The sequence below is a fragment of the Acomys minous genome, assembly GCF_964271855.1.
Source record: "Acomys minous genome assembly, chromosome: 12".
Classification (NCBI taxonomy): domain Eukaryota; kingdom Metazoa; phylum Chordata; class Mammalia; order Rodentia; family Muridae; genus Acomys; species Acomys minous.
Window position 1 is genome coordinate 45058460 of NC_140493.1, and position 8674 is coordinate 45067133.

General features: G+C 47.0%; 1 protein-coding gene and 1 pseudogene across 7 annotated transcripts in view; both read right to left on the bottom strand.

Moving 5' to 3' along the window:
* The window catches only part of ASAP1 (ArfGAP with SH3 domain, ankyrin repeat and PH domain 1), a 298778-nt gene that overhangs the window by 245601 nt on the left and 44503 nt on the right, over positions 1-8674 (bottom strand). The window lies entirely within an intron of this gene.
* Positions 4893-7527, bottom strand: LOC311578417 (glyceraldehyde-3-phosphate dehydrogenase-like; annotated as a pseudogene). Its single transcript has one exon. The product of its transcript is annotated as a glyceraldehyde-3-phosphate dehydrogenase-like (transcript).

The following is an 8674-nucleotide window of genomic DNA, read 5'->3' on the forward strand; positions in this document are numbered from 1 at the left end:
ACAGAGGAAGGAAGTCCGACCCTGAATATGAGTGGTACTACCCTGTGGGCTGGGGTCTCAGACTGAATAAAAAGAAGAAAGCACCCTGAGCACTAGAATTCACCTCTTTCTGTTTCCTGCCCATGGACACAGTGTTACCAGACGCCTCACCTTCTTGCCGTGAGGACTTCCATATCATGAGACAAAAATGAACACTTCCTTCTTTGCAGAGCGTTTGTCAGATATTTTGTCATATTAAGGAGAAAAGTAAGCAATGCAGCTGGGTTTCTGTCCTCCAAAACTAAAAGTGCTAAGGCACACAGGCAACATGCTCAGTCACAATTAAGACTGGAGCTCTGTTCACCTCAACTTGGTCGCCCCATCCTAAGATCCGCGTGGGACTTGTGTGTCGACACTCTTGGTAAAGCCAAGCCAAGATCTATGTCTGGAGCCTGGCAGACACCAGTGCCCTGAAAACACTCCATTCCCACTGTCTGGAAGTTTCTAGCACAACTCAAAGCCAGCTCACCTCAGCCAGGAGCTGCAGTTTCAGAGCCTAACGGTTAATTATCTTACTGCTAATGAGAAGGAGAAACACTGAGCTGTGGCCCAGCTTGCTGCAGCCAGCCATGCTAATGACCTGTCTGCAGCTCCTTTGTAAACCTTAAACCTCCCTTTTCAAAAGTTCTGTGGCTTGGCCAAAACAGTCACTCTCCATTTCAGCTTGGCAAGCACATTTTGAGTGGGGAAGTGATGTCACTACTTGAGTTATTAATTTTTAGGAGAACCTATGTACCTGTTTATGGGCACCAAAGAACCCTTCAGGAGGACATGGTACAGTTTTGTTTTGTTTTGTTTTGTAAACAAACAAAATTTTCTACTCAAACTGCACACTACATTGATCAGCTTTAATTTTGGACTGGCTAGCTCTGACTTGCTGTTTCCCTTGAGGTGTCTTAGTAAGTCCTAATACTTTGGATGACCAGCAAGGACAACTGTGAAAACAGAGACCAAGGCCCATTAAAACAAACCAGGTCCCATCTAATTGCCCATCACATGGCTATACACATGAGTACTGTCTCACCTGTGATGGAGTCTACAAAGAATGGGCCTAGATCTGGCACTTTATGTTCATGTTTGACTGTGTAGGGGTCACCAAATGTGTATTTATCAGATGTGTCTATCCTACATGTCCAGTGCTGTAAAGAGCCACGATGGATGTGTCATGTGCTGGGGGTATGAGACATACCCAAAGGGAATGCAGGATGCCAGGGGAAAATGGCAGGGAGGGATCTGAGGAGATGTGCAAGCTGGTAAAGAGCTTACTGTACAAGTACAAAGACCTGAGTTCAGATCCTTGGTACTCACATCAAAAGCTGTGTGCACATCTGCTAGTGCCGAGAGGCAGGGGTGGGGGTAGGGAAGACAAAAGCCTCTCTAGCTCTCACTGGCCAGCCAGGCTAACTAAATCTGTGAACTCAAGGTTCAGTGACAGACCCTGTCTCAAAGAAGAAGGTGGAAAGTGATACACACACACACACACACACACACACACACACACACACACACACACACACACTGGGAAATGGGGGAGAGAGAGCAGCCCTGGAGAAGACAGGTTATAGAGTAGGTAAAGAGCTGTCTGAGGGAACTGACTTTAGCTAAGACGTGGGGGATCTGAATGCCAGGAGCCCAGCGTCAGGAGAAAAAGAGAAAGAGCCCTCTGTAAGGCAGAGAACTAGCCTGAAGCGGAATCCACACAGGACAGTGCGTGTGAGAAACACAGACACGGCCACTGAGTATGATTAGAACGAAGAGGTCCAGGGAGCAAGGGGCAGGCTGAGTCTCTGGGCAATGGGCAGAAGGTGCTGCAGCCACTGACACAGATGCGACACAGCACAGTTCAGTGTCTTCTGGAAATAGGAAGAGCCAGCCGAGGTGGTGGACCTGACATCTGAGTAGTCCTTATCTGAAATGCTCGGGGCCAGATGTGTTTGAGCTTGCAAATTTCTCTTGATTTTGATATTTGCATATACATAAGGAAGTTTCTTGGGGATAGACTCAAGTCTAAACACGAAATTCATTTATGTTTAATCAACGCTTCATAAACACAGCCAGAAGGTAATTTCAAGTCCTTCTTAATACCTGCATGAAATGAAAGTCCCATGGTGTGGAATTTTTCCACTTGTGGCATCATGTTCGAGGCTCAAAGGGTTTTCTGATTTTGAAGTAGTTTAGTTTGGAGATGTTTGGGATGGACTTGCTCAACCTACATCAAGTTTGAGGGGCCTGTTGAGGGCTAGGGCGGCACCTGGCCTAGCAAGTCTGGAACTGGGAGATGTAATGTGGAGGTCACCAGGCTACGGACAGCTTGAAAAGCATGCCGGGATTGGTTGGAACAAGGTACGCTGAGAAGGAAGGCAGAGTTACCAGAGGCTGTCCAGGTGCGTGGCCTGTGGAAGGCTCATGCACAACTGCTCTCAGAGGGAGAGAGTGGGCGGTTGGGTCACGTGCTTCTTGGAAGCTGAGCTGACTCGAGAAATTGCAATAGCTGGACTTTCAGAGCCGGGGGACAGCCACAGATGGCATGAGGCTTACCTTCCGGGGGGCTTTCCTTAGAACCTAGGATCCAGTGAGAACGGCAGGCTCCAGGGCCAGCTGCCTGCCAACTGAGCTCTACTTCTGCCTTGTGGCAGCACTATATCCTTAAGCAGTTTTCCAGGCCTCCAAGGACTTCAGCGTATGCAAACACGACTCTCTGTCTCCTCACAAGGTTGCTGTCTGGTTGATAGTTAATCAAGAGCAGGTACTTGTAAGAGAGAGAGAGCAGTGCTTAGCTCATGTTAAAGTATACAGGGTTTCCAACTATTGTGTTTTTGTTGTTCTATGCTTATGCCAAGTACCAAGTACCTACTTTACATGTTATTGTCTTAGGTGAGGGAACAGTGCTACAGCCACTTTAGAGATTAGAAAAGGTGCCTAGGACCACAGAGTAAGGGCTCAGGTGGACCCAGCATTCACAACCAGGTCGGACACTGGATGCTCCTAATTATTGCTGTGCAACCCCCCCCCCCCACTTTGATGGCAGGATGTCTGGTGAAGGGCCTGTGTAAAGAAACTGGCTGACTAATGCACTAATTGTGCTTCCCCTTGTCTCCCCACAGGTTATCATTGCTTTTATATTAATAACTGAGGTGTCTGACAGGGATGGCTATGAAGGGTGTCAGATGGCCATTTTGCTCCCGTGCAAACATCACACTCACACAAGCTCAGATGGCCTGAGTCAGGAACGAAATGGCCTCTGGAAGCAGCCAAGAGGCACAGTAAACACAAAATGTACGAGCCTGCTGCAGGCAAAACCCTTAAGACTTTTCTGATGACTGAATGTTTTTATTAATAGTGGGATACTCTAAAATAACAATAAAAAGTATAGTAAATCTGTAAACACATAGTGCAATCTTCATTACTGCCATCTAGTAGGACTTGTGTCATGACTGGCTGTGCATTGGCTCTGCTTGCAGCACCGCCACCAATGCATGCACCACCCAGTGACGTCATGTGACAATAGTAAGTGTCCTGCTCTTACAGGACCACTACTCCGCATCTGGTGGTCGCTCAGAGCATTGCTACGCAATGTATAATTACAGCTGGTGGAATAAGCGAATCTTACTTTGCATTTCACAAGAAGATAGAAACATTGAGAAACCTGAGACTAGGAGGCACTTCTCCTTTGCTTCAGAATCACATGTGGTGCTTAAAAGCAGACTGCCGGCTCCACCACAAACTTAAGAGACCAGACACGCTAGAGGGAAGGCACAGGGAAGCCACGCTGAGACTAGCTCCCAGGTGATTGGAGGTACACTCACATCTGAGAAGACACAGATGATGGGTCTGTTTACTGTAGAGCCCAACACAGCAGCCACAAGTATAGTTCATCTGAATTTATACGTAAATTCATTAAAATTAATCAGACATTAAAAACGCAGTTTCTCCACCCACTAGATACATGGCCAGCACATGCGACACAGAAAGATGTCTATTATCATAGGAAGTGCTGTGAGGTTCCTTCCAGCCCTAGCATTCTGGGAATCTTAAGTCAGTATAAATTAAGGACTTCACGTGCTTCATGCCAAGGCACAAAAACTCAGTCAGCATTTGCTGCCATTTTTTTTTAATCTGCATTCAATGCATAAGGGTATATAAATTATTAGCCCGCTAGGATATATTATCACCCCTATTATACTGGCTTGAAATGACCTATTTGCATATTTATTTCCCCCTACACACCCTGGGTGTCTTAAAGGCCGGAAGCATACAACAATTACTTAGGTCTGTTATTCTCCATGCCTAGGGCTTAAATAAATGCCCAGAATTACTTAATTGGTCTAGACAACATAAGAGGAACGGGAAGCTGGCTGAGCTTTGCTCTGGCTGAAAGCCTCCAAACCTATGACAATCGCTACTATCATGAAAGCAAAAATTATAAGCAAAGGCAACGTCTAGGAAAACCAGGAACCCTTGCCTACGCTGGTGGAAATGTAATTGGTGTGGATGCTGTGGAAAGCACAACAGTGGCTCCTCAAGACAATTAGCAATTCCCCTCCGGTGCATACGTCCAAAAGAGTTGGAAGCAGAGACTCCAACAGATATTTGTACATTCCAGTTCACAGCAAAATTACTCATAATGGATGCAAACAAGCCACTGTCCGAGAATGAATGAATGGTGGATAGAGAAAAGAAAACACACACACACACACACACACACACACACACACACACACACACACACACGAATGCTATTCAGCCTTAGAACTCTGACCATGCTGCCACACTGATGAGTGCTGAAGAATACACGGTTTAAGGTGAAATTATTGGTCACAAGAGAGCAAGTATTGTACCTTGGATGCACAGATGCATGGATAGAAAGCAAGCTGGGGAGGTCACAAAGGCTGGGGGGAGAGGGAACGTATTTGATGGCTATGCAGCAGCAGAGGCCGGAAGGACTTGCCTGCCTGCTTGCATTTCACTGTTTTGCAGTTGCACCACCAAACCCAGGGCTTTACACTCACCAAGAAAGTGCTTCCCACTAAACCACACCCCAGGCCCAGAAATTCAGTTTTGCAAGCTATGAGCATTCTGGAAATGGGGAGTGGTGATGGTTTCACAGCAGTGTGTCTGTACTTGCTACGCCCTTAAAAGCTTTGTATAATTTACTACAATTTAAATATTTTAATAAAATTGTTTTTAAAACATTGTCTAGTACCAGGCAGAGGAAATATATCACTGTCACAGTTTTGAGATGTGAAAGTGTTTTGGTTCCATACTATTTATTTATTTATTTATTATTTATTTTTGTAGGTGCAGTGAACTTTATTGATGGTGTTCAAGAAAGTAGGGATCCCTGGGCCCCTCTCATTATTCTGGGGGTCTAGGATGGAAACTGTGAGAGGAGATGTTCAGTGTCAGGGGCTGAGTTGGAACAGGGACTCCTCAACAGCCAAGGGCCTGTCTCTTGCTCTCGTGCCCTTGCTGGTGTGGGTAGTCCAGGGCTTCTTACTCCTTGGAGGCCAGGTAGACCATGAGATCCACCACCCTGTTGCTGTAGCTGTATCCACTGTCATACCAGGAGATGAGCTTTACAAAGTTGTCACTGAGAGCAATGCCAGTCCCAGCATCAAAGGTGAAAGAGTGGGAGTCGCTGTTAAAAGTTGCAGGGAGACAACCTGGTCCTCAGTGTAGCCCAACATGCCCTTTAGTGGGCCCTCAGATGCCTGCTTTACCACCTTTTGATGTCATCATACTTGGCAGGTTTCTCCAGTCAGCATGTCAGATCCATGATGGACACACTCGGGGTTGGAACATGGAAGGTCATGCCAGTGAGCTTCCTGGTCAGCTCTGCGATGACCTTGCCCACAGACTTGACAGCACCAGTGGATGCAGGGATGCTGTTCTGGGCAGTCCCATGGCCATCACGCCACAGCTTTCCAGAGGGGCCATCTATAGTCTTCTGGGTAGCAGTGATGACATGGACTGTGGTCATGAGTCCTTCCACAACACCAAAGTTGACAAGGATGACCTTGGCGCAGGGGTGGGGGTGGGGGTGCTAACTGGTTGATGGTGCAGGAAACATTGCTGACAATTTTGAGTGAGATGTCATATTTCTCATGGTTTACACCCATCACAAACATGGGAGCATCGGCAGGAGGGTAGAGATGATGACCCTTTTGGCCCCACCCTTCAATTGGGCCCCGGCCTTCTCCACAGTGGTGAAGACACCAGTGGACTCCACAACATACTCGGCACCACCCATTTGAGGTTAGCGGGATCTCACTCCTGGAAGATGGTGACGGCTTTCCCGTTGATGACAAGCTTCCCGTTCTCAGCCTTGACTGTGCTGCAGAACTTGCCATGGGTAGAGTCATACTGGAACATGTAGACCATGTAGTAGAGGTCAATGAAAGGGTCATTGATGGCAACAATATCCACTTTGCCAGATAACGAGCCAAGCCCTGGTAACCAGGTGCCCAATATAGCCAAATCTGTTTACTCTAACCTTCACCATCATGTCAAGGGATGAGGCTGGCACTGCACAAGAAGATGTGGCTGTCTCTGGAGCAGGGAGGAGCAGGGAGCCCCACACCTGTCTTAGCATAACTTGAGTAGGTACTGGGACTGGAGGAAGGCAATGCCAAGATGAGACACGGAGGGAGTTGTTGTCATAAGCCCAGCCTGCATTCTTTTTTTGACTCCTTTACCTCTTATGGTCTTCCCCGGTGGTACTCAATTTAGCTGGCCACCAAGACCCCCTCCTCAGGAAGGCTTTACCTGGTGGGGGATCTTTCTGCTGGTATCTATGAAAGCCAGGTCAAGGCTATCTGTGTTTTCCCAACCCTGTGAAAGGGGGAGCCTGAGCTGACCGTTCCAATCCATACTACTTGAATTCTGCTTCCTGTCTCATCTTCTGCCTAGCTTTACAGAGCTCGGTAACATTTCTGGAGTGGCAGAAAGCAAGCCCCTTTGAAGAGGACATCGTGTAGGGAAAGGGTGTGGCGTTCACCTGTATGACTAATCCCAAGCGTTTCCTACGAATAGTGTGTCATGGTTTAGAAGGGATAGCAGTAGTAACCAGCTGGCATTTAGTGAGCGCCTAACACAAGCCAGGGGCTGGGCCTGCCCTTCATAGGCTGGTTTCCATCTAATTCTGAGAGCGGCCCTGTGGATGAGGGCAGGGCTGACTGCCCTTGTCCTGTCCCCATCTGATAGAGGAGGAACCTGAGAAGCAAAGGAACTAAGTCACATCCCATCATCATTATTCCCAGAGCTTTAACGTGACCATCATCTTCTTCGTTTTTAATGAGTTAATTTATTTTATGTATATGAGTGTTCAATCTGCATATACCCTGCATGTGAGCCACCACTGTGGTTGCTGGGAATTGAACTCAGGACCTCTGGAAGAGCACATAATGAATGCTCTTAACCACTGAGCCAGCTCTGCAGCCCGACCATCATCTTGTTACTGCTACATCATTTGTCACTGTTTCTGCTCCGTTTGTGTTCCATCACTGGAACTCATCGCCCGCGCCCCCCCCCCCCCGTAGGCTAGCCTGTCCTCTGGTTTGTAACTGCTTCCCATTTGAAATGGTGTTGCCTCCGATGTTCTCGCGAGAGGTGGCTCTCTGTGCTTCCAAAAAAACGTTTTGCAGTGGTCAATTTTGACAGCCAGCTTAACTATGATTTAGAATCAGCAGGAGACAAACTTCTGGGAGTGTTTATGAAAGTTTCCAGATTGGGTTAAGTGGAGCTGAGCAGCCTCCCCTGACTGTGGGCTTCAGATCCATGCTGTGGGCTCAAGTCTTGGACTGAAAGAAAAGAAGGTGAGCCGAGCACCACGTCCATCTCTCTGCTTCCTAACTGCAGACACGATGTGCCCACAGCCTTGCACCCCTGCTGTCTTCCCTATGGTGAGGGATAGTGTGCCCTTGAACTGTGAGCCAGAACAAACTCACTTTTCCTCTAGCTGCTCTTATCAGGAATTTTGTCACATCAACAAGCAAGTAACTAATACACTCTCCTTCATAGTGAGTCTCAGAAAGTGCTGTGTTTAGTGAGTAGGTGAGAAAAATGAAGTATGAAATATTTCTTTTTTTTTCTTTTTTTGAGATAGGCCCTTTTAAATTTATTTTTTATGTGCATTTATGTGTTTTCCTGTTTTGCCTGCATGTATGCCTGTGTGACGGTGTTTGGTGCCCTGGAATTGGAGTTGTTGACAGTTGTGAGCTATCCATATGGGCGCTGGATATCGAACCCAGGTCCTTTAGAAGAGCAGCCAGTGCTGTTAACTGCTGAGCCACCTCTCCAGCTCTTGTAGTACTTTCAAAAGGGAGCTAAAAGGTAGCTCAGTGATGCAGTGCTTGCCTGGTATGTGTAAGGCCCTGGGGTTCATCCTCAGCACTGGGAAAAATCAAAACAAAAACAAAAATTAAGAGATAGAACTAAGTCTTTGTTACTAACCCCCTTGAGAAAATAAGACTCGGTGTATTTTACACACACACGCGCACACACACACACTACACACACACACATACATATACACCCATTCACCTACACACTCATACACACACATACTACATATACACACACATGCACATAAACATGCACACACATATACATATATACACATTCACACACCCTCTCT